This window comes from Mercenaria mercenaria, chromosome 7, assembly GCF_021730395.1.
Source record: "Mercenaria mercenaria strain notata chromosome 7, MADL_Memer_1, whole genome shotgun sequence".
NCBI lineage: Eukaryota > Metazoa > Mollusca > Bivalvia > Venerida > Veneridae > Mercenaria > Mercenaria mercenaria.
This window is the reverse complement of record NC_069367.1, coordinates 80462510-80488896: the sequence shown is the minus strand read 5'-3', so window position 1 is coordinate 80488896 and position 26387 is coordinate 80462510. Positions and strand designations below refer to the sequence as shown.

The window sequence follows — 26387 nt, the reverse complement described above, 5'->3', positions numbered from 1 at the left end:
TTGCTGTTCAAAGAGAATTTACCTATGAAACAGAAGGGGTAGAATAAACATCTTTAAAAATGAAGAGTTACCAGCTTGATATACCATTAAGACCATTTAGTATTAGAGTAAAATAAAAAAGACACTGGACTACTCTTGCTCACCACACAAATAATTTTGAGCCGCCACACTTTTTTTTTACCATGTCATGTTTGAATGTCTATAACTCTTTGAATATTATTGCGTTAGAATGCTTAAATGTTGGACAATATCAGAGCAAACATTGTTTTAAAGGTTGACGTTAATACAATATCCCTAAGTTGGAAACTGAATTAAATGTACAGCGTTAAACTTTCATTTTCATATTTTTTCAACAAAATCACACTTTTAACTCGTCATTACTTACTAAATATAGGTTACTTTTAAATGGGAAGCACCTGGCATGTTCTTCCTTCATGCTACTTTTTACTGTAATACAAATCTTTAACATATTTTGCACCAACCTATTCTTGGATGGAGAATACTTACCTAAATGCAGATGCCTGCAAAAATATCGGTGAACTGTTTTGTCCACCACAAACTGTTTTGCTCAGAACCAGTTAACAGGTGTGAGTACATGACAAGAAACCTTTTGAGGCCAGTTGATGCACACAGTCCCATGACAATGGCTCTTGCTGAACATTTGGCCCATTTTGACCCTAGATACATAATTCGGACAAATTTGGTACCAAACCATCACAATGCTACATGCCAAAGTTCAAGGCATTACAGTTTTGAACTATTCTGGGAGAGGACTTACAATGATGCTCTAAATCAAGTCTGATGAAGATCAATCAATGGTTAAGGTAGTGGACCCGTCATTTGCCATGGAACTTTCCTGGGATTCACGTTAGTTATGACAGAATAGTATAAAGGCTTTATTATTCACAGAAAGTATACAAAACAGTATAATGTTTAGAAAGAAAAATAAACAAGGCAGTCTGTAAGACGGCTAAATCCCCCGCCACTGTTATGGATAGTGAAAGGGTAAACCTTTGACCTTTAGCTGTGACCTTGACCTTAAACTGATATGGCTGACTCATGAATTCTGCACAAGGTCTTGATGAGGTGGTAATTAGACCCAAGTTTCATGAAAATCCTTCAAGGGGTTTAGGAGATACAGAGCTAAAACCTTTGACCTTGAGTTGTGACCTTGACCTTGAGTTGACATAGCTGACTTAGGAGCTCTTGATGAGGTGATCATTTGACCCAAGTTTGAAGAAAATCTTTCAAGGGGTTTAGGAGATACAGAGTAGACACAAAATGGAAGGCTCAAACCTTTGACCCTAAGCTGTAACCTTGAACTTGAGCCAGCATGGCTGACTCGTAAGTTCTGCACATCGTTTTGATAAGGTGATCATCTGACCCAAGTTTTATAAAATTCCTTGAAGGGGTTTAGGAGATCGAGAGTGGACACAAAATGGAAGGCTCAAACCTTTGACCCTCAGTTGTGACCTTGACCTTTAGCCGGCATGGCTGACTCATGGGTTCTGCACATCATCTTGAAGAGGTGATCATTTGACCCAAGTCTGATGAAAATCCTACATACAGTGAAAAGTAGAGACATTGAATGAAACTTCCATACAATCACTGTTGAAGATAGCAACTAAATAAATGTATCAATAATAACAGTTTCTTAAACTTTAAAGCAAAATTTCAAGTTATGATAACTTTCAAGGGAAGGAACATCGATTTTGTTTCATTTTGTCACATGAATGCATACATATGGTACTCAATTTGTATCCGAACTCTATATGTACCGTATCCTTGCATTCTGTATCCCGATACGTATTGAATTGTGTTACACCCCTATTAACAATTACAAAACACAAAGTTAAACTGTCAATAACATTTTTTCTGGGGAGCCTCATTAGTAAAAGGATTTAATTGTTTAATCGGACAGAAATTGAGCTCCAACACTCAAAAATTATGGCCGAGTCCTGTGAGACTGTTAAATTGAATTTTGCTCTCTACATTCAAAACTAATCAAGGGGCATCAGTAAAATCCACAATGTCATGCATTTTTTCCACAATATGTAAACTGAGGTAATGCTATTGACATCAAAGCGTAACTCCAAGTACATTGATGACGTTTCTGTGAAGGTCGGTGATTCTGTGATAAAATCCACGAAATGTGTTAGGAATCTTGGAGCAGTATTTGACAACGGTATGGATATGGAACAACAGGTCAACTCGGTGTGCCGGGCTGGATATGCACAACTTCGCAGAATAGGTCACATCAGACGGTATCTTACCAGTGATGCCACAAAAACCCTTATAAACAAGTTGCAACATGTCCAGAACACTGCAGCTCGCGTAATCACTAAGACGCCCCGTCACAGTCCCCTGCCTATATTAGGGATATGCTAGAAGTGTATAAACCGGTCAGGACCCTAAGATCACAAGACACGCTGTCACTTGTTATGCCAAAATCTAAAACCATGATGTATGGCAATCGCAACTTTTTGTGCACTGCTCCAAATCTTTGGAACTCCCTTCCTGTCAAGATCAGGGAAGCTGACACGCTAGCTGCTTTCAAAAGCCTGGTTAAAACCCACTTCTTTGTACAATATTTTGTTAACTGACCGATACATTTATGTTTTTATCTTTTTTTTTTTAAATTATACTTGTTTTCATTCATGATTTTTGTTAATGTGGAATGCATTATCTTTGTATACGTATTTGTTTGTATTTTTTGCAATTTATTCTGTAAAGCACTTCTGAACGTGTACAAGTGCATGAAAAGAGTGCTATATAAATGTGGTATAATAATAATAATAAATAATAATAAACTAAAGAGTAAAGGCAAAATAAAGAACTTTTACTGCATGTAAGTCAATATTTTCAAAGATGTCTAACCCTGCACTCTTCTGTATTAAGAGATAAAATTCACTTTAAACAGCAAAAAATGGCTTATCAAATGAAAAATTTAGAAAATTTTGTTTTTTGTTCAATAAATCAATAATGCTTGTCTTGAAAAACAGTTTAATTTACTAGAAAAATGAAATATAAAGAAAAAAAATTGGTCCTAGTGGGGCCTGAACCTTATTAAAGTCAAACTGTTGCTAATTCCCTTCAACTTCAGAAATCTCTACCTATGGGTAAGGGAGATCACTGCATAGAACACTGAAGAAAACTATTATATTTTTAGTCCAATTTCTTTATTTCTAAAGCATCAGCTTCAAATACTTATGCGGCATTATGGTCATTTAGTTTATACTAATTTATTTTAGCTCGATTGTGATAAAAGCTTCAAGCTTATTGTAACCACTCTCGAGTCCGCTTCCTGGAAAAACCAGTACTGGTGGCATATGAGAAGTCATGGTCGTGACCCCAGTGGGGCTCGAACCCACGACCCCTGGATTGAGCAGCCGACACCTTATCCACTAGATCACCGCTCCCCTTAATTTAACACATTTAAATGCCAAGCAACTGACAATTGCTGTTAGGATGCTACTAACCCAGTTTGGAACAATGCTGACCAGTAGTTTCAGAGGAGAAGTCGTCTAAAGAAAAGTGTGTATGTACAGATGATGACTGACATATGTTAAGTGATCACAATAGCTCACCAAAAGCACTTTGTGCTCAGGTAAGCTCAAAAGTGTAGGCAGACAATCAGGATAGTAAGTGTTCACAATCAGGGTTGCCACTTAGATACGACAAGAGCACCGCCTTGCGGGTGCTGACGCTAATCTGATTTTTTTTGTATAATAGAAATATTGTCCTACCCATGATTTTCTAAGTCTAAAAAGGGCCATCATTCTTGCAAAAAGCAGGAAAGAGTTATGTTTCTTGATGTACAGTGTCCACTTATGATGGTGAAAAACTGTTGCAAGTTTTAAAGCAATAGCTTTGATAGTTTATGAGAAAAGTTGACTTAAACAAAATACTCACAAGGCAGTCTGAATGACAGCTAAATCCCCCGCCACTGCTATGGATAGTGAAAGGGTAAAACCTTTGATTTTAGCTGTGACCTTGACCTTGACCTTGAACTGACATGGCTGACTCATGAATTCTGCACAACGTCTTGATGAGGTGATCATTTGACCAAAGTTTCATGAAAATCCTTCAAGGGGTTTAGGAGATACAGAGCTGAAACCTTTGACCTTCAGTTGTGACCTTGACCTTGAGTTGACATGGCTGACTCATGAGTTCTTGATGAGGTGATCATTTGACCCATGTTTGATGAAAATCCTTCGAGGGGTTAAGGAGATACAGAGTGGACACCAAATGGAAGGCTCAAACCTTCGACCCTTAGTTGTGACCTTGACCTTGAGCTGGCATGGTTGACTCATAATTTCTGCACATCGTTCTGATGAGGTAATCATTTGACCCAAGTTTTATAAAATTCCTTGAAGGGGTTTAGGATATAGAGCGGACACGAAATGGAAGGCTCAAACATTTGACCTTCAGTGGTGACCTTGACCTTGAGCCGACATGGCTGACTCATAAGTTCTGCACATCGTCTTGATGAGGTGATCGTTTGACCCAAGTTTGATGAAAATCCTTCAAGGGGTTTAGGAGATATAGAGCGGACACAAAATGGAAGGCTCAAACCTTTGACCCTAAGTTGTGACCTTGACCTTGAGCCGGCATGACTGACTCATGGGTTCTGCACATCGTCTTGATGAGGTGATCATTTGACCCAAGTTTTATAAAATTCCTTCAAGGGGTTTAAGAGATATAGAGCGGACACAAAATGGAAGGCTCAAACCTTTGACCTTGAGTTGTGACCTTGACCTTGAGCCGGCATGGCTGACTCATGGGTTCTGCACATCGTCTTGATGAGGTGATCATTTGACCCAAGTTTTTAAAAATTCCTTCAAGGGGTTTAGGAGATATAGAGCGGACACAAAATGGCAGGCTCAAACCTTTAACCTTGAGTTGTGACCTTGACCTTGAACCGACAAGGCTGACTCATGGGTTCTGCACATCGTCTTGATGAGGTGATCATTTGACCCAAGTTTCAAGAAAATCCTTCAAGGGGTTTAGGAGATATGGACCGGACACGATTTTGTTACGGACGGAAGGACGGAAAGACGGAAGGACGGACGGAAGGACGGACGTAAGGACGGACGGATGGACGCAGACCATTCCTATAATCCCTCCGCCACGGCGGGGGATTAAAAAGGGGCAATAATTATTGCAAAAAGCAGGATGGAGTTATGCAGCTTGCTGTACAGGGTCAGCTTATGATGGTGAACAAGTGTTGCAAGTTTCAAAGCAATAGCTTTGATAGTTTAAGAGAAAAAGTTGACTAAACATAAAACTTAACCAAGAAATCTGATATTTTCTAAGTCCAAAAGGGGCCATATATAAATCTTGCAAAAAGAGGATGGAGTTATGTTTCTTGCTGTACAGGGTCAGCTTATGATGGTGAACAAGTGTTGCAAGTTTCAAAGCAATAGCTATCAAGTTTAAGAGAAAAAGTTGACCTAAACATAAAACTTAACCAAGAATTCTGATATTTTCTAAGTACAAAAGGGGCCATAAATCTTGCAAAAAGCAGGAGGATGGAGCTATGTTGCTTGCTGTACAGGGTCAGCTTATTATGGTGAACAAGTGTTGCAAGTTTCAAAGCAATAGCTTTGATAGTTTAAGAGAAAAAGTTAACCTAAACATAAAACTTAACCAAGAAATCTGATATTTTCTAAGTCCAAAAGGGGCCATAAATCTTGCAAAAAGCAGGATGGAGTTATGTTTCTTGCTGTACAGGGACAGCTTATGATGGTGAACAAGAGTTGCAAGTTTTAAAGCAATAGCTTTGATAGTTTAGGATAAAAGCTGACCTAAACATAAAACTTAACCAAGGAAACTGATTTTCTAAGTCCAAAAGGGGCAATCATTCTTGCAAAAAGCAAGATGGAGTTATGTTTCTTGATGTACAGGGTCAGCTTATGATGGTGAACAAGTATTCTAAGTTTCAAAGCAATAGCTTTCATAGTTTAGGAGAAAAGCTGACCTAAACATAAAACTTTACCAGGTGACCCCGACGCCGACGCCGGCAACCGCTCAAGTGATGACAATAACTCATCATTTTTTTTTCAAAAAATCAGATGAGCTAAAAACGAAATTCCCTGACTTTTTCATGACTTTTTCCTGACTAAACCATACTTCTCACTGACCAATGCCACCATATTTTTCGGTCTCCTATAATTCCCCTACAGCCATCCAATGCACCCTTTTAATATATTTATTTTGGATTGCAAAGCCTTTCAGTCTTCAAAATTCCAAAGTTTGCAAAAGAAATTGATTCAAACACATTCAAAATTATGTTTATACACTACTACATCAAAATGTGATTAGAAATACTTATAAATACTGCTTGAAGACTGCCATAGCCACAGAACATTTAAACACCGACCCAGAGTTTCATTTTCCCCCGACTTTTCTAAAATTTAATTTTTCACTGAACAATATCAAGATTTCCCTGACAATTCAATGACCTTGAAAGAAAAATCCCTGACTTTTCAAGGTAAATGGCAACCCTGACAATAGCTCACCCCACTTCTGGATCCACACATAATAAGACACAGAACTCTTGACAAAATTCACATGTCATCCCACAATATGTTGATATTTACCAACCTTCATCTGAGTTAGACAGAAACTGTATGGCAAGTTGCATACTCAAAGTTTCTTATGATGTTTAAAAGTCCAAAACAGAGACATACAACTCTAGCAATAAATTTCAGACATTAAAGTGCAGTCAGTCTGTGGCTCAGTGTCCACTGCATGTTGATGATGTATACCAAGTTTCAATTCAAATGACTGGTATGAGAGACTGACTGTCTGAAACTGGGGAAGGGGGTGGGGGCTAAAAACTGAATACACTTTTTAATACTTGAGGCACAAGCAAAACAACCAAAGAACAGTGTTTACTTGATAAACAATATAATAAAACTTACCAAATGCAGCAGTTGTGATCTGATCACCTGCCTAAGAAGCCTTGTTTGCAACATTTGAAGTACATGTAGCTTGAAATAATTCTGCAAATACAGGAAATATATGTAAAACCTGGGTCTATACTGACTGCAAAGGACATGATTTTGATGAATACAATAATTTTATTTCATCCCTTTATGCTATATTCCGATAACAGTAATTGCACATTTATGATAAATAATTTTGTCATGTTTTGTAAGTATTGTACATAAATCACACATCGTCATGTCAGCGCAATAACTCAATAAGTGCTTATATAATATATATGCACTTATTGAGTTATTGCGCTGACATGACGACATGTATGTTTTTGTTTTTTGTTGGGTTTAATGTCGCACCGACACAATTATAGGTCATGGTGACTTTCCAGCTTTAATGGTGGAGGAAGACCCCTGAAGACTAAAGTGCCACTCCGTGCATTATTTCATCACAAGCGGGCACCTGGCTAGAACCACCAACCTTCCCTAAGCCAGCTGGATGGCTTCCTCACATGAACAATTCAATGCCCCAAGTGATTTCAAGTCAGCGACCTTAACCACACTGCCACGGAGGCCCCTGTCACAAATGTAAGATCATTTTCACTGGTGTAACATTTTTTCATTATTATTATGTTTGAAGTCATTAATGTTTATTCTAAATTCTTTTCTCTGTTAAAACACTCTTACGTTACAACGACGTCACATTAACATGCATGTCAATGACGTCAAAGTTTTGTTGCAACCAAGAAAGAGTGCTACTAAATTTTATCTACTGTTTTAGCTTAAAGGCATATAAAAATCAAAATAATTAATAGCAAAACCTTGTTTTAACACTATTTATACACTCCACTCAGGCGGTATACATTGTACAAATAACTTTACTTGGACTGCGCCCTCGTGAAATTATTATGCGGCAGCCCGACAAATTATTACCCTCGACGTATAACCGCCCATCATGCATAAATAGTGTTAAAGCACTATTTTTGCAATACATTATTTCTTAATGAATACAAGCAAATAATTGTGTTTTCACTATACTGGGTTACTAAATCCTCAACCGAAATACTAATAACCTTACAACTTGGTACAACTTTGCATGTTGATAAATATTCATGGAAGGTGGGAGGGGGAAGGGGGTGTGACCAAGGCAAGGTGGTGACCAGGTGTGGGTACACAACTTCACATGTTTATAATAAATGTTCATGGAAAAGAATGAAAGAAGTTTAATGAAATTCTACCAATTGGTTGGTTTGTTATGTACAAATCTGTGAATAAGGGCATTAATAACTCTAAGTAAAATTGACCAATAAAAAAAAAAATGACGGGCATCATAGAAGTATGTTGGTTCATGTTTATTTCAAGTTTCATGAAATTCTACCAGCTTGTTACTGAGAAATGGCTGCAGACATGGATTTTTCATTAAATCAAGGGCAATAACTCTAAGGGAAATTGACCAATCCAAAAAAGAACTTGACGGGCATCATTGCAGTATGTCGGTTCACGTTTATTTCAAGTTTTATAAAATTCTACCTGCTAGTTACTGAGAAATGGCTGCGGACGGACGGATAGACACCGGCGTCATAACATAATACATCCCTTTGGGTGTATAACAACTCCATATGTTGATAATTTTTTTTTTTTTGATTTAACGTCGCACCGACACATGATTGGTCATATGGCGACTTTCCAGCTTTAATGGTGGAGGAAGACCCTAGGTGCCCCTCCGTGCATTATTTCATCACCAGCGGGCACCCTCCTGGGTAGAACCTTAATTCACATGCTGAAAACAAATACTGATAGGAAACAAGAGCACCGTCTTGCAGGTGCTGACGCTCATCTGATTTTTTTTGTATAATAGTAATATTGTCCTACCCATGATTTTCTAAGTCTAAAAAGGGCCATCACTCTTGCAAAAAGCAGGATAGAGTTATGTTTCTTGATGTACAGTGTCCACTTATGATGGTGAAAAACTGTTGCAAGTTTTAAAGCAATAGCTTTGATAGTTTATGAGAAAAGTAGACTTAAACATAATATTCAACCAAGAAAATGATTTTTCTAAGTCCAAAAGGGGCAATAATTATTGCAAAAAGCAGGATAGAGTTATGTTTCTTGATGTACAGGGTCAGTTTATGATGGTGAACAAGAGTTGCAAGTTTTAAAGCAATAGCTTTGATAGTTTAAGAGAAAAAATTGACCTAAACATAAAACTTAACCAAGAAATCTGATATTTTCTAAGTCCAAAAGGGGCCATAAATCTTGCAAAAAGCAGGATGGAGTTATGTTTCTTGCTGTACAGGGTCAGCTTATGATGGTGAACAAGTGTTGCAAGTTTTAAAGGAATAGCTTTGATAGTTTAGGATAAAAGCTGACCTAAACATAAAACTTAACCAAGAAAACTGATTTTCTAAGTCCAAAAGGGGCAATAATTCTTGCAAAAAGCAAGATGGAGTTATGTTTCTTGATGTACAGGGTCTGCTTATGATGTGAACAAGTATTCCAAGTTTCAAGACAAAAGCTTTGATAGTTTAGGAGAAAAGTTGACCTAAACATAAAACTTAACCAAGAAATCTGATATTTTCTAAGTACAAAAGGGGCCATAAATCTTGCAAAAAGCAAATGGAGTTATGTTTCTTTGATGTACAGTGTCCACTTATGATGGTAAAAAACTGTTGCAAGTTTTAAAGCAATAGCTTTGATAGTTTATGAGAAAAGTAGACTAAACATAATATTCAACCAAGAAAATGATTTTTCTAAGTCCAAAAGGGGCAATAATTATTGCAAAAAGCAGGATAGAGTTATGTTTCTTGATGTACAGGGTCAGCTTATGATGGTGAACAAGAGTTGCAAGTTTTAAAGCAATAGCTTTGATAGTTTAAGAGAAAAAGTTGACCTAAACATAAAACTTAACCAAGAAATCTGATATTTTCTAAGTCCAAAAGGGGCCATAAATCTTGCAAAAAGCAGGATGGAGTTATGTTTCTTGCTGTACAGGGTCAGCTTATGATGGTGAACAAGTGTTGCAAGTTTTAAAGGAATAGCTTTGATAGTTTAGGATAAAAAGCTGACCTAAACATAAAACTTAACCAAGAAAACTGATTTTCTAAGTCCAAAGGGGCAATAATTCTTGCAAAAAGCAAGATGGAGTTATGTTTCTTGATGTACAGGGTCTGCTTATGATGGTGAACAAGTATTCCAAGTTTCAAAGCAAAAGCTTTGATAGTTTAGGAGAAAAGCTGACCTAAACATAAAACTTAACCAAGAATCTGATATTTTCTAAGTACAAAAGGGGCCATAAATCTTGCAAAAAGCAAGATGGAGTTATGTTTCTTGCTATACAGGGTCAGCTTATGATGGTGAACAAGTATTCCAAGTTTCAAAGCAATAGCTTTGATAGTTTAGGAGAAAAGCTGACCTAAACATAAAACTTAACCAGGCAACGCCGACGCAGACGCCGACGCCGACGCCGACGCCGACAACCGCTCAAGTGATGACAATAACTCATCATTTTTTTTCAAAAAATCAGATGAGCTAAAAATGGATAAAAAAAATGTTGGGGTGGAGATGCATGATCGGGGCGCTGGGGGGTGACTGGGTGGAGGAGTGAGGTTGGGAGAGGGTACAACTTTGCATGTTGATAAATATTCATGGAATATTTAAGGTTTAAAACAAACAAAAAAGAGAAAAAAGGTGGGGTGGGGATGGTAAGAGGTGTGACCAGGTGGTGGGGTGACATGGTGTGGGTACACAACTTCACATTTTGATAATAAATGTTTATTGAAAACAAGAGCTGTCGGAGGACAGCAACGCCCGACTATTCAACAGCCTTGTCAACTGAATAAATACAAAAGTCATAAAAGGGGCATAATTTTGTAAAAATGCGAAAAAGGGTTATGGAACCTGCACAGTGTTTATCAGCTCATGACAGTGGACAAGTGTGTGAAGTTTCAATCCATTCCCATTGCTTGGGCTTAGGATCAGGAAACTTAATAGGGAGGTTATCATATGACCAGCAGATTACCCCTATTGATTTTGAGGTCCGTTGGTCAAAGGTCAAGGTCAAATTGACCAAGAATAGTAGAACTTTTGTGTTTTGTTTGTTTTGGGTATAACGCCATTTTGCAACAGTATTTCAGTCATGTAGCGGCGGGCAGTTAACCTAACCAGTGTTCCTGGATTCTGTACCAGTACAAACCTGTTCTCCGCAAGTATCTGCCAACTTCCCCACATGAATTATCATAGGTGGAGGACGAATGATTTCAGACACAATGTCTTTTATCAAATCATCAAGGAGAACATACGCCCCACCCGGGGATCAAACTCGCGACCCTGCAATCCGTAGACCAACGCTCTCCCTACTAAGCTGAGCATGTGTATGCGTGAACATATAATTTCTGTTCCTTGTGCAATTACTGAATGCATCAAGGGGGGGCATTTCATGTTCTATGAGCTCTTGTTAAATTTTGTTCTCATATTTTTCTAACTAGTTGTTTATAAAAGCTTCTTATTGAATTACAGTTGTTTAAGAAATAATATATCTCATCCAGTGATTTGTCGTTGAACAAATCATTGTTTGGAGTTCAGATGCGAAGTACATGTAGCTTGAAATAATACGCATCTGAACGACAAACAATGATTTATTCAAGAGCAAATCACTAAATGAGATATATTATTTCGATTCTAACACATTACCAAGGATTTTTAAGTACATCCTTGACGACATTCATGAAATATTTGCCCGTTTTCAATCGGTTTCTTTTCCAGTGCGCCGCTATGCCGTTTGATGCTATGACGTAATAATTGTGACGTCAGAACAGTGATTTGTGGTATAATAATTCACTGTTTTCAGCCTTCTTTAATAGGAAAATGAATCAGATCGTGTCAGAATATTGTATTTACACTTATTTCTGCAACCTGCAAATCAATATACACCTCCTTCTTAGATAATAAATATTCTTTCTTATTATTAAATGCTGATATTCATATGATACATGTTATATGATTTACTAGTCTATTCATATCTCCACAGTAAGAGAAACATTCTTTTCATCTTAACTTAATAATTTGGTATCATTTTAAGTAATATTTTTTCATGTTAAAAGTAATGTCATTTTTAATATATAACAGAGAGATACAATGCAGATTTTGAAAAAGGAAAAGTCCTTAGAGACACTAAATATAATAGTAGTCAGATGAAATAAATAAGAATGAACATATCCCGTACGAAAAAGTACGCCAATACTTTAGGCAGGAACTGCCCAGAAAAATAAGGCGGTTTCCATCTTATGTTGCTATTAAGTGTAATATCAGCCTTAGGGAGACCTTAGGGAGTATACTGCGCTCGAAATATGCAAATTTTTTCCTGTTAGTAAGACGGAAACCGCCTAAATTGGTGTAAAAATGTTCAAGCAGGAAAACATTCCATCTAAGGCTATTCTCTGCTTTGGCAGAAAAAAATACCCAGAAAAGCTTGACTGGAATAAAATCCGCCGCCTGATGTAAAGCATAAAAAAATTACCCTTAGTATTTATCTTGAGCATGAAGCTTTTCACATTTCACTAGATTCATTCTGCTTTGCCAAATACAATTTATTAATAAGACAGCTTTTACAAATATATCAGCTGTGGCTTAATAATAAAATTATTGAAACAAATGCACAACAATACTGACTATAAATATCATGAACATTTCTTGAAAAATTTGAAAGTTATTAAACCTTCACTAAACTAGAATGGACATGTCATGAACTACTGATTATTACTGAAATTATCATTACTGTTTGGTGCCAGAGACAAACTTTTGTGATAACATGTCTATAATTATGGCAATAATTATAATAGATACTAAGATAATAACAATTAAATACTAACTTAGACTTGAAATCTTATTTAAATTGTTTGCTACCTTGTAAATGCTATGCATTATCATGTACTTCTGAAATGTAAGTAATTAACAGATAGTGATTTGGTTAAAACAGAAAAGATGTTCATTAATCCTCTACACATTTTGCTATTTCTAACGGTTTACAGAAGTAAATTAATTAAATTCTAACTTATCACAAATATATAATGTATGTACTTCTTAGTCTAGTGTACTTAACTAACAACATCCCATGTATAAATGCCTTCAGAAAGTGCTTAATTCTCTCTAAACAGGAGTCGCAACATCTGAATGTTAAAACTAACTGGACCGTTACAGTGATCCTATTTCAAATTAACTGATGCACAATTACAACCTTCCAAAATTCCGCCTTGTCTTAGTAAAGCCATTTTTTCTAAGTTCAAAATTTCCCCTTATTTTATCTGAAAATTCCACCTAGTGAGAATGCACTTTTTTCTGAAAAGCATTTTAAAATCAGAATTTAAGAAACATTCCACCTTCCTGTTAGGCGTAATTTTCAAAATAATCCATGTCCACCTATAGTCCGCCTTTGAATATCCATTTTAGCAGGATTACGCCCTTAAATACGCCTACATTCAGAGCAGATTCTGCCTTATTTTTTCATACCGGATATAATACCTCTCACAAATCTGTGTCAAATCCCCCAAAAACCAGAATCTTCTTAAAATTGGGCTTTTGACTTGGTCTGGACAGAGTCTGGTTCTCATAGCTTTTACCGTATTATTTCCTTTATAATGGCAGTGCAACTTTCATCTATAACACATACAATCTTACCTTAATTGACCTCTCCTATATATCCAACTCACCAAAAGCAAGTCTTACTTTCAAGTGTGTGACTGCCGCAGTATATGTTTGATACTTCATGAATTTCCTGTATTCACTTACACAATCATAATAGTTACCAAAGGGCCTTATCTTGTGTATTTAAGGCACTTGCAAAAATTAATGGTAGCTACTTGATAGATGAATGACATTCATTCTTTTGAAACAACTTCCTTGCTGTGATTGTAAGTTAAACATTCTTAAAATAAGCAAACATTGCACTGTCTTATTCAAATTAGCTGAGTAATCTATCAGCATGAATTTTTTTTTGGTAATTTAAGGGCCATAACTCCAATATGCCTGGACCGATTTGGCCAGTTATCGAACTTGGCAGAGAACTTATGGTCAAACACATTTTGTATAAGTTTGGTGAAAATCGGATGAGAAATGTTTGACTTAGAGTGTGGACAAGCTTTGTGACAGACAGACACACACACAGACTGGAGTAAATCAATATGTCTCCCACACCACTGTGTGGTGGGAGACATAATAATGGCAACATGTGAGTAAATTTATTTAAATGGCACTGTTACTATCTTTCTAACTTGAAACATCTGACATGTTAATACATGTAATTCAATACGATATCTAAAAATTAGCGTAAAATTTGCTGTTTATTACTTTCATAAAGCCTTCGGCTTTTGCATGTATACACAGCATTCCTTCCTGGACGTATATTTATGTCTATCCGCACTTTAAACGGTACAAATTACCCATTAAAAATGGAATCTTCCAACGCACATGCGCAGTATATAACCGGAAATGTCATTCGGAAACCTTCATATCTTTCTTGGCGTGTTAAGCGACCACACGTGTTTTTACTAAGTCGTCAATAATTCAACAAAAGTTTCGTTTCTTGACAGTCTATTTTGGTAAGTTATTCAGAAAGTTGAGATGTCCGACGAACAAGTTGTTGTGTCGGGCTTGTCCTCTTCGGAGGAAACCTTTTCAGGATTTTCTGAAGGGGATATTGAACCGAAAAAAGAATAAGCATGCAAAAAATTCCCGACGCTTAGGCAAGGGAAAAACTTCCAAAAATAAAGGTAAACCTTTATTTCAGTGTTATTTTTTTTTATGAGTTTTGAAAGCATTGTAAAAAATAAAGTCATTCATGTGAAATTTAACAAGTGTTTTGTTAGTGATGCCAGTATCCAATGTACTGTCTGTAGATAAAACTTATTTTTTAAAAAGGTTTTGGGAACAAACTATAAAGGCATTGAACTGTGAAAAGCACATAATGCTCTTCTCCCCGTTCACATATATTTCATCCACAAGCTTAAAAATCACTGACCAGAGTTTATTACTAGGAAAAAAAAATACTGGCTATGAATTATCAATAAACATCAAAAAGGCTCCTTAGACCATTCCTATTCTATACCAGTAGTGCTAAAAGATTAACCATAAAAATGTCATAGACTGTTAACTTAGCAGTTCAGTAAATAAAACAGGAGTTTTTGAGAATTTCGGCAAACTGATTTTCTCTGGGTAAAATTCTCGTCACTAACTTTTAAAGATGGCTAGTCTTTTGGGTTTTAAACAAGCTGTGTACATGTAACTGATTTTCATTCCCCCATAACAGACGTCTATCATAGCAGTATTTTTGCCTAAATTGGACACATTCTTCCTTCTAAAAAGAACTGTAACTTTCTTTAGTTCGTATATAGCATATTTGTAGAGTTTTCGCATGTCAACACTTTTTCTTAATGCATTCTAAGACATTCATTCAGAAATCATGAATTATCATCAATTCTTAAAATTTTAATAGATCTTAAAGAACATAAACTTCTTAAAACGGATCTATAATTCCAGCAGCACTCCTTTAATTTTCAAGGGGCACTGGTGATTTTTCAAGGGAGCTCTGCCTTCCAGGTAGCACCTAAGTTCATATTATGAAATAACTGAACATTGTGATTGACATGTGTATTAAATTTTGGTACATTGTGAAATAATGATTACCTTGTCTTTGGCATATATCTCTAGTTTTTGTTGCCTTTAAAAATGCTGTGTATACATGCGGAAGCTGAAGGCTTTATGAAAAAAATGTCCCCTCATCCAAGCTTTAGTGCAGGATGAAGGGCATTATTGGAATAAAGCCGGAGGCCGAGCATGTATACATCCTCCCTATGTTTATATTATCCCCTCACCCTTAAATATTATATTTGCAACAAAATTATGTTTTAAAGTATGAAGGTTTCCAAATGACATTTCCAATTATATACTGTGCATGTGCGTTGGAAGATTCCATTTTTTAATGGGTAATTTGTACCGTTTAAAGTGCAGATCAACATAAATATACGTCCAGGAAGGAATGCTGTGTATACATGCTCAGTCTCTGGCTTTATTCCAGTAATGCCCTTCATCCTGCACTAAAGCTTGGATGAGAGGACATTTTAATCATGGTCAAATATCTCAGAAATAATCACACATACCTACACATTATTTCACCACATTATAGGCCACAATCATGTTTATTTACAACTGTGAGAAGTATCATTAAAATCTAAATTGTGGCGAAAATTCTATTAGCAAAAATGTTTCGAAATCTATGCTTTTCGCATAGACTCCTATTATGAACTAGAAATGTGTCCATGGGACACAGATGCCCCCAGTACATGACATTAAAATGACAATTTTTTTCCCAGGTCAGGGGCCATAACTCCTACAATACTGAATGAATCCGGACACGAAACCCCAGGTGCGCAACTGCACATGCTGACCAACATTCCTGTAAACTTTGGTGACTCTAGGTCAAAAACTTTTGGAGCTACGCACGACACAACATTAAAATGACCAATTTTTAACTAAGTCAGGGGCTATAACTCCTACAAGACTGAATGAATCCGGACGCGAAACCCCAGGTGCACAACTGCACATGCTGACCAACATTCCTGTAAACTTTGGTGACTCTAGGTCAAATACTTTTGGAGCTACGCACGACACAACATTAGAATGACCAATGTTTTACTAAGTCAGGGGCCATAACTCCTACATGACTTAATGAATTCGGACGCGAAACCCCAGGTGCACAACTACACATGCTGACCAACATTCCTGTAAAGTTTTGTGACTCTATGTCATATACTTTTGGAGCTAGGCGCGACACAACACTAAAATGACCAATTTTTAACTAAGTCAGGGGCCATAACTTCTACATGACTGAATGAATCTGGACGCAAAACCCCAGGTGCACAACTACACATGCTGACCAACATTCCTGTAAAGTTTTGTGACTCTATGTCAAATACTTTTGGAGCTAGGCGCGACATAACATTCTCGGAAGGACGGACGGACGGAAGGACGGACAAGAGCAAATCTATATGCCCCCCCCCCCCCACAAAGTGGGGGCATAAAAATTACATAAGGTCCACATTTTTCAAATCAGTCTAGCAAAAAATCAAGCATACAACCCTATCTTTTTTTATTTCCTTAATTCTTAGTATATTTAATTTGAAGTTTTGAAAAATCAGAGTTTAATCAAATATTACAATGTAAAAAAAAAAATTGATTCGAATGTGCAGAACTACCTTAAGTCATTCATCTTTTGCAGAAATTAATAGTATAAAGTAAGATAATATATCTAATATCTATTTGTTTATTACTTGTCACTTACTGTTTGATCAAATACATGATATAATATCTTACAATCAGCCAAAACCTTTGCAGTTCCCATGAGCAGTAGTTAATGCTAAAACTTGAATGGAGAGTGACAGCAACAGCTTATGTTCTATACACTGTACCACATATCTTCACAGCATTGAAGGTCTCCAAATAAGACCATACCACCTGATCATGATGAATTATTTCCATTTCTTTCTGTGTTACATGGGAGAATAAAATATACATGTATCTTATATTATGAAAAAGTTGAGATATTTATGTATGAATTCTATCCCCAGTGCAGATTTCTTTTTTTTTTTCAAAATCCCCAACCTAGGTCTCATTCATTTATGGTACTAGATCAGTATTCACTTAATGTCATGTGTCAAACTTTTCTTGTGAAGAAAATATAATAGCTTTTATAGACATATTTCTGCTTTGAACAACAACTATTCTTATACAAGATTCATCACTCTCAAAATCATATTCTTCTCCTTAGAATTAATATTTTGCCAAACGATATTAACATTATATTCTGTCTCACAGGAATATCATGCCATACACACATGACATGATACCCCAACCAGTCAACATTATGCTGACACCAGGCTGACCAGTCCTAGCACTAACCTCTTAATGCTGAGAACCAAGCGAGGAAGCTACTAGTACCATTTTTTACATCTTTGGTATGACACGGCCGGGGATTGAACCCACAACCTCACGCACTCAAAGCAGATGCTCTACCACTAGGCTACCGAGGCGGTTAATATTCTCAATCTGAATGCCAGCTCTTACTAATCTTTTAAGGAAACGTATCCACTAAGCAGGCCGACACAAACATGTCAAGTTTCAGCATAAAAGAAATACTTTTAAAAAAATGCAAGAATTCAGTTCAGTCTTGCCACATATGCTTTTAAGCGGCTTTGATATTTTAAAGGTTTTTTGCTTCAACTACTGACTGATAAAATTATACTCTAATGTATCAAAATCCTGAAAATGACAAAGTCCACACAAACTCTCATTTATTTAAAAATCCAGTTTATTTCTTTCTAATGTCAAACTTTTTTAAAATGATTATACAATATTCCATAATTTTAAGAAATTGGGCAATTAGATTCTTATGTAAATATTAGATTACACAATATTCAATATTTAAGCAATAATGGGGAAATTAGCTGATATTCTTGCTTTTAGTAAGAGGTATATATTAAAGATTAATAACAAATCTAAGCTTACATTGACATTACCGTTAAGTATTTTTAGGGATTAACATTAACACTGAATGTAAGTGGCATCCTTTAGAAAGTTGCTTCTTAATACCAAGTCAAATCGCATTTCCACAATAAGAAAAGTAAACAAAACGAATTAAACAGAAAATCTTAAAATAATAAAATACTTTTTAAAGCACATACCTGAAAATGACAAAGTCAACACTAAGTCTTGTTTATAAAAAATCCAGTTTATTTCTTTCTTATGTCCAAGTTTTGAATGATACTTAGACATTTGCGACTGGAATTTTTACTGGGCTCTGTCAAATCAAGAGTATAAAACATTATTTTCATGAAGAATTGTCACAAGAAGGGATACCAGGATGGCTCTTCAAGTCAAAATGATGATTGTTTTGTTTAAAATATTAAACTATTTTTATAAAGGCTTAGGTAGTAAAAAGGGATAAGCTTTCCTACCAAAATTTCTGGTTTATTTAAGTATTAGTTGTTCAGATGGAAGAAGCTTAACTTTTAAGTGTTAAGTCATTAAGCAAACAGCTTGAGAGATGTCAAGCAATCAAAATTTCAAAGCTGTCTCTGTGTCTGTGTTCAAAATAAAAAACATCAAGATTGTCCCAAAGATACAAAAATGAAATTATATTTTTATAAAATCAAAGATTTTAATACTAATTCTAATACCGTAAATTCATTTAATTTTGTGGGCATGAAATTTCGTGGTTTTGGTCAAAATGGCAATTTCGTAGGGATATGAATTTCGTGGATTTCAACTTTTGAACATAAAATGAATGGTAATTTTACTTGTTTGATGGGATTAGATTTCGTGAATTGTCTTAACAAAAAATTTTAACCAACGCTGACACAGATGATCAAGTGACGAAAAGACCTAGATTTTTTTTCCAAAAATTAGACAAACTAAAAATAAAAACAAAAAATACTGTGATGCCTACCCTACTTCCAAATGTAATTGCACAAGGACTTGAATAGTTTTTGCATTATATCATGCAGTCAGAAAACAGCTATTCTTTTCAAAACATTCAGCTTTAAAAATTAAATAGAAATTCATACACTTTTACGCTCCATGCGATTGTTTACAAATCGTGTGGTCATTTTTTCAATTATTAGTTCAAAATCCACATCTTAACAAAGTTTCCAGGACTTTTTTTACCATAAATCAGAATAATATTAAATGTATACTTTTTTACAAAAACTTCAACTTTTTTAATTTCTTTCAAATAAATTTCATGCACTATTGTTTTGTTTACATACACACTGATTTGGTCAGTAAAGGATAGCTTTGATTTTCATTTGATGACATGAAAAATAACACAACAAGCAAAGTTTAAAATGGCTGTATGCATGTCAGTAAAAGAATGATATAGGAATTTATACAATATTTCAAGTCTATTATACAACAAGAGCTGTCACAGGAGGCAGCGCGCTCGACTATTTCGATGCTGGATAGTGAAACTGGGCACATTTGATGAAACTGAAGGCGTCACTGGAGTGTTTAATGACTCCAATGTGGATGAAGATATTGGATAATAGCTTGAGCCTGTGTCAAAAGTATTAAGTAATAAGAGAGATAAGGATCAAGTGTATCAAAACATTAAAATAGTATAATTCTAAGCAAAAAGGGGGCATAATTCATGAAATATTGGTGCACCTTGTGTCATGTTGAATCAAATCCATTTTGAAATAACTGCGAGTCTGCGATATAATGAAAATGTGTCAAAATTAAATTCTAAGTAAAAAGGGGCATAATTCCCGAAAAACTGCTGCCAGAGTTATGGCCCTTGTGTCATATGATGTGAGTGATGATGCTGAACAACTATTTTAAGTTTGAATCAAATCCATTTAGTAATAACTGAGATAAAATGAAAGTGCACCAAAACTTTAACCTGAAATTCTAAGTAAAAAGGGGGGTTAATTCATGAAATATTGGTGCCAGAGTTATGACCCTTGTGCCATATGATGTGGATGATGATGAGGAACAACTATTTTAAGTTTGAAGTAAATCCATGAAGTAATAACAAAGATACAGAGAAAGTGCATCAAAGCTTTAACCAAAGTGTGGACGCGGAAGGACACCGACGCCTACGCCAGGTCAGGTAGGATAGCTCTCCATACTTCGTATAGTTCAGCTAAAAATTATCAGCCTTCCCTCTATATCCTAAAGTCCGTTATACCCTGAAGCACTGTACATTGTACTTTCACTTTGGAAAACAGTATATAATTTGCTCCCTTTCCCATCTTAAAAGTTATATACTATAAATATTTAAGATGCCGTCTATGCAATGCCATTTATAAGCTAGGGTTATATAGCGAATGAGAGCATTTCAATCTTTTGGGGGTCACATACTTCTTTTTGGAAGTTTGCAAGAGTTATCTTCTTGCAGATTTTGCTTCTCTAGGGCCACTGAATTTGAGGTGGTCCATGTATACCAATATTGAATTCTTTTATATAACAAATAAGCCTGACTAATTTTGCACAAAGGATCCCCATCTGCAGATATATGGCAAAATTACATAATATACTCCTTTCTCATGGTACCCGGGCTTCCATGATACTGGAGTAAACAGTCAACTTTTATGTAAGCAGTGCCTATCGGAAGTTGACATAATTACTCAAGCAAAGCGGAAGCCCCTCTTCCGTATCGCACATGTATTTGAAAATGTCCTGATTACTTGTGAGGTATCACCTTTTTAAACAAAACCATTTAAACATGTTTTTCATCCTTTGGTCTCCACACCCTGTGTCAAAAAATCCTCTATATTTCCTGTAAACATTGTTTATTATTTGGAAAGATATCGTCTGACAGATTGCTGATGATGTCACTAAACCGGAAGCCAGCTACAGGGGTTTTTATTACGACTGGGGGAAGAGGCCCCAGCCTGTCACTGGGGGAAGAAAATAGCGCGCGACGAGCAGTTTTGGGGAATTTTTTCACTCAGGGGGGAATTTACAATTATGCATAATAAACACTTTAAACTATGTTTTTATTACATATTCTTGCAACTTTTAGCAACTATACACACTGTCACTTAGCAATAGATGGACTTGCACTAATGTTCACTTATCATTGTAACAAGGTGGGTGGGGAGAGTTGAAATGCTCAAATCATTGAATATTTAAAGGTCACATGCTTTTATTCACAAAAAATGCTTTAAAATAAGAGTTGCTTTTGCAAGAGTCATCATATTATTATTAAATGCATACTTTTGTTGGCTTTTTATTTCAATTGTACTAGAAATCTTGTAAGAAAGGATAAAAAAGTCCGAAAATCACGATCGCGGAAACGTGTGACAAATATGAAAAAACGAAAGCAAACATTAAAAATTCTTGATAAAATACCCGTTTTAAATTTCATCTTTTCACCAGAACTATTCCATACTTATAATATCTGATTACTTAAAACATTTATATTTTATTTTCCTCGGCAAAGATAATAAATTTGCGTAACGGCCGACCGGCTTATTTAATCGAATCAGCACATAAAATAATTACTTTAAATTAACAACACATATTACACAATACAGCATAAGCTGTTACCGCTAATTAACAAGAGGTACAAACACAATAATCTGACGCTGCATTGTTTATCAATCATCTATATTACATACTGATGATAACCACGTGTCAGTCGGCGCGTGGCGTGATTGACATCTGTCAGTAGCTAATTAACATACGACGCTCCGCCTACTGTCATACTTACGCTGGTGTCGACAAACAGTATGAAGTTCACTGGGATTTTGATTGACAAGGGGCAGAGCTTTCGAACTCGTTACGCATCAAAGAGTATTACCGCGAGACAAGCAGACGCCAACGGCATATTATGTGCGGGTCAGATACGAGTTTTTATCGATTTTCGCTGGTCAAAACCGGAACCTCGGGTCCACTGAACGCTCTTCAAACATTTTTCTACTATTTCTAAAGGTTTCCACACCCATTGAAAATTGTGAAAGACCGTCTGCAATTGTGAACGGGTCCGATATTCGGTCGGGAAAATCGCTGGGAGTAATCTCCATTGCTTTGTTTACGATTCTGGAGGGGGGAATTTCGGACATAGGGGAATTTCGACTGCGGTAGGGGAAATCCTTGGCTGTGGGGGAAATCCTCGGCTGGGGGACGAGGCCGATATTCGGCCTCTGCTATAGAATAAAAAAAACCCCTGCAGCTAGGTTGTTTCTATTTTTAAGACATTTCTTAGAAATGAAAGTATGGCAAGCCATTAAGGCAAAAATAATAGAATTACAGCTATATGCTTTTAATATAATGATACCCAATTTAACTCCAGTACAACCTGTGCATTAGATGGGTCTGTCCTTCAAAAAGACTTAATGTCACATTGAAGATAACTTTGCTACACTTTAATATGGTAGCTGGTGAAATTCTTGCCACAATTTTAGACTAAGAATAGATCTAGATATCACTTGTAATAAGTATATCCAAAGAGCTATGAAAATAAATAGATTGGCAACTTGAAAGGCATATAGAGCAAATCTCGCCAACCTCCTGTGACAAAAAAACGAGATCTCGTTTACCGGAAGTGGCGCTTCCTCAATGCGCCATTTTGTATGCGAAAGCAATTATTCATCGGTAAAATAATTATCACCGTATGACCACGCTTATTTCGATGGCAAAAAAAAACCGTGTACTTCGTGTCTTAAGACCATTTCACATTAAACTAATTTTGTTTTAGAAGCTAACATGTATTTTAAATGTAGTTTTAAAGGTACAAATTGTAACTCCATGCTCGCCGATGTTTGTTTTTAGTAAGATAACGCCGAATCACGCTCTGACACGAGCTCACGCGAGATTACAGCCAGTTGCCATTCTGTGTATTTTATACTTCTTTGGTATATCTTTGGTAATATGGCAGTCTAAGTGTTAGATTGTTTAATGTTCTTTTTGTATTGAAAAAAAGTTTGAAATCTGTCTGAAATCATAGACTGTGAACTTACCTGAAGTAGAAGATACAAGATACTAATTTTTATATATAATTAGGTTTCAAACATAATAACATTAGCTATGAATAGCTATTGGCTGACTTATTGGGAAAGAAATCATTGACTGTTAACTTACCTGAAGTATTGGGAAATATTAAGGTTTAGGAGTATACACCAAAACACAGAAATATTCTATAAACGAACAACATCGTTACCAATATTTTAACTGACCATTACATGTTCTGCCATACTGTCCCGTACTTAAAATATTCTGAAAAAGTTGTCCCCCTTTGAAAATGAATGCCATTTGTAAAAATATAAAAATATAATTTCCTTAATAGTTTATCTAATTATAAAGGGAGAGTAATTCTACAACGGAGTGCAAATCATAAGCTCAGGATTTACCTCCCTGGAATAGGACAAACATGGGTTTGTCTTCCGCACATGCATGTCATGTGGAATCCCTCAGATGTAAACAAAACAGAAAGTTGATTGCTTAATAAAGAAGTGGAATTTCTCTGTAAACACTTGTCATTGATGAACGAAATTTCGCTCAATGCTTCCCTGTGAAACAGCCTTCCAAAACATATAGTACTCCCTTTATGAAGGGTTACATGAAAGGAGACATTACGAGAATTCGGATACTGGTACTGTTTGGGTACAGGTCCGATACCAGTATACTGACACTTGTTTTGTAGAGTAATATATACGCTATTATTACAAAAACTACAAAACATGTGTCAGTATACTGATATAAACATTGAATTCCGGAAAAGGACTGCCTAAAGGGGTCCATCTTCCGGACAGTCAAACGCCTTTAAAAACTCACCATTTTCAAAGAACTGTTACACAAGTTTGTTTTTGATGCATTTGCAATAGCGTGCGAGATTGAAATTTCACATAACTTGGCGGAACACAGTTTTCAGCAATTGTTTATTTTTATTTCTTTACAAATGGCATTCATTTTCAAAGGGGAACAACTTTTTCAGAATATTTTAAGTACGAGACAGTACTGCAGAACATGTAATGGTCAGTTAAAATATTGGTAACGATGTTGTTTGTTTATCAAAAAATTTCTGTGTTTTGGTGGTATACTCCTAAACCTTAACATGACTTCATCATGGCATCATACTCAGTGGGAATAACCAGATAAATAAAGTTTTAAATTTATTTTAATAAAGAGGAAGAATGAAACAAGCAGCAACGAAAAAATTAAGGTGAGTGGCTTTTTTTTTTCGTTTTACACCGGTATGTGAAAACGGTCTGCCTTGCACTTGCAGTCGAAAATTGAGACAAATAACACTAATCCCTGTTTATTGAATAGAGACATCCGTAGGTAATCTGTATTACCCAGGCTGGTAACATTGCCCGATCGGGCTTATGACACAAAAAGTAATATTTCTTGACCAATAATGAAGATATTTCTTTCAAACTTGGTCCATTTATTAAGCATTACATATAATGCTTATCAAGATAGAAATAACTTTGTTGCCTTCAGTTTAATTAGAATAGGAGAGATCGCCGTGACGTCACGCGTTAACATCTGTTTATCTGGTGGTTGGCAAAACAAATGATTTTAACACCGTTTGCATATTGAATCAGAATTTTTAATTTTTAATAACTTTTTTGCTCATTTATGGATTTTCAAAATTCAAAAAGATTTGAAATACTAACAATCTTCATATTTTTGTATCCAAATATCTTTTTTTCAATGAATAACCGTTTTAAATGACATATAATTTTAAAAGCGGCGTAGTGATTTTCACAACCTTTAGAAAAACAGTGTAAGTTAAGCGTTCATAATTAATCCATTTTATTTCGAAATAACAATTAAAAGTAATCAATAAATTGCTTGTTTTATAACCTTTCCATTGATCAAAAAATTATTTATGTAATTTGTGTTTTAAGAAAGTTTAGACCGTTAGAAAAAACATCACTGTTTACAAAAAACATGGACGGTCGGCTTCTGCCCACCCGATCACTGTCTTATCAGTTCTAAAAATAGAATTTGTATACAAACACGATCTCTCCTATTACTTCCCTTTTTCAGATTTTTATGATGCATAATTTTTGAAGTCCAAAAATATTATGTTTTAATGCAATGTTTAAAACAGAAAATGGTTCAATGGCTTTCTAGTGCTCCAAACTTGTGCGCCAATACCCTTATTCTATATATTTAGGGTAAATACTTTGTTTCTAGTGCAGATGTATGAGCAATTTTTTTAGGACTAACATTTCTCTATAATGTTTGTTAGTGAAAGCAGAGTAAAATGTTTACATTCATGTACTAGCGCATTAATTTAGAGCATTAGAAAGCCATTTAACCCTTTTTTGTTTTAAACTTAGCATTAGAACATTGTTTTTTTGGACTTCAAAGATTATGCGTCATAAATATCTGAAAAGGGGAAATAATTCTACCAAAACTGAAGGCAACCAAGTTATTTTTACTCTAATTTGTATCATTTGTTATGCTTAACAAATGGACCAAGTTTGAAAGAAATATCTTCATTATTTTTCAAGAAATATTACTTTTTGTGTCATAAGCCCGATCGGGCAATGTTACCAGCCTGTTACCTGCGGATGTCTCTATTCAATAAACAGGGATTGTTTTTGTCAATTCAAATACTAGTTAAAACAAACCATCCTTTTTGGTCCAGAAGGATGTAGATCTATAAAATAACATATAAAATACCAACCAGAAACGGGAAAATTATTTTCTCTCATACAAATGGCGTAATAAGAACGAAGGGAGGTAACTTCGCAAAGAGTACTATTTCTGCAACCGGTAACACTAATTATATTTATAAATAAGTATTTCTATAGTCTGCTAGTAAAGCGTGCACGGCCTAGCTCAATAGTATAATTTATTCTATGGACTTCCTTGCCTACTGATTGAAACAAATGATTTCAAAATTGATTGATAAAATATAAAATAATTACTGCTAATCAACCT

The 26387-nt window shown here is 35.5% G+C and overlaps 1 protein-coding gene across 2 annotated transcripts in view; it reads right to left on the bottom strand.

Annotated features, from left to right (window-relative positions):
• Positions 1 to 7013, bottom strand: part of LOC123553850 (uncharacterized) — a 40417-nt gene extending 33404 nt beyond the window's left edge. Inside the window, exon 1 of one of the 2 annotated variants that reach the window (XM_053548767.1) lies at positions 6927 to 7013. The gene's annotated coding sequence lies outside the window, so the exon portion shown is untranslated. The remainder of the gene's footprint in view (positions 1 to 6926) is intronic. The other variant, XM_053548768.1, reaches the window with a different exon arrangement.
• Between the last annotated feature and the right edge of the window lie 19374 nt (positions 7014 to 26387).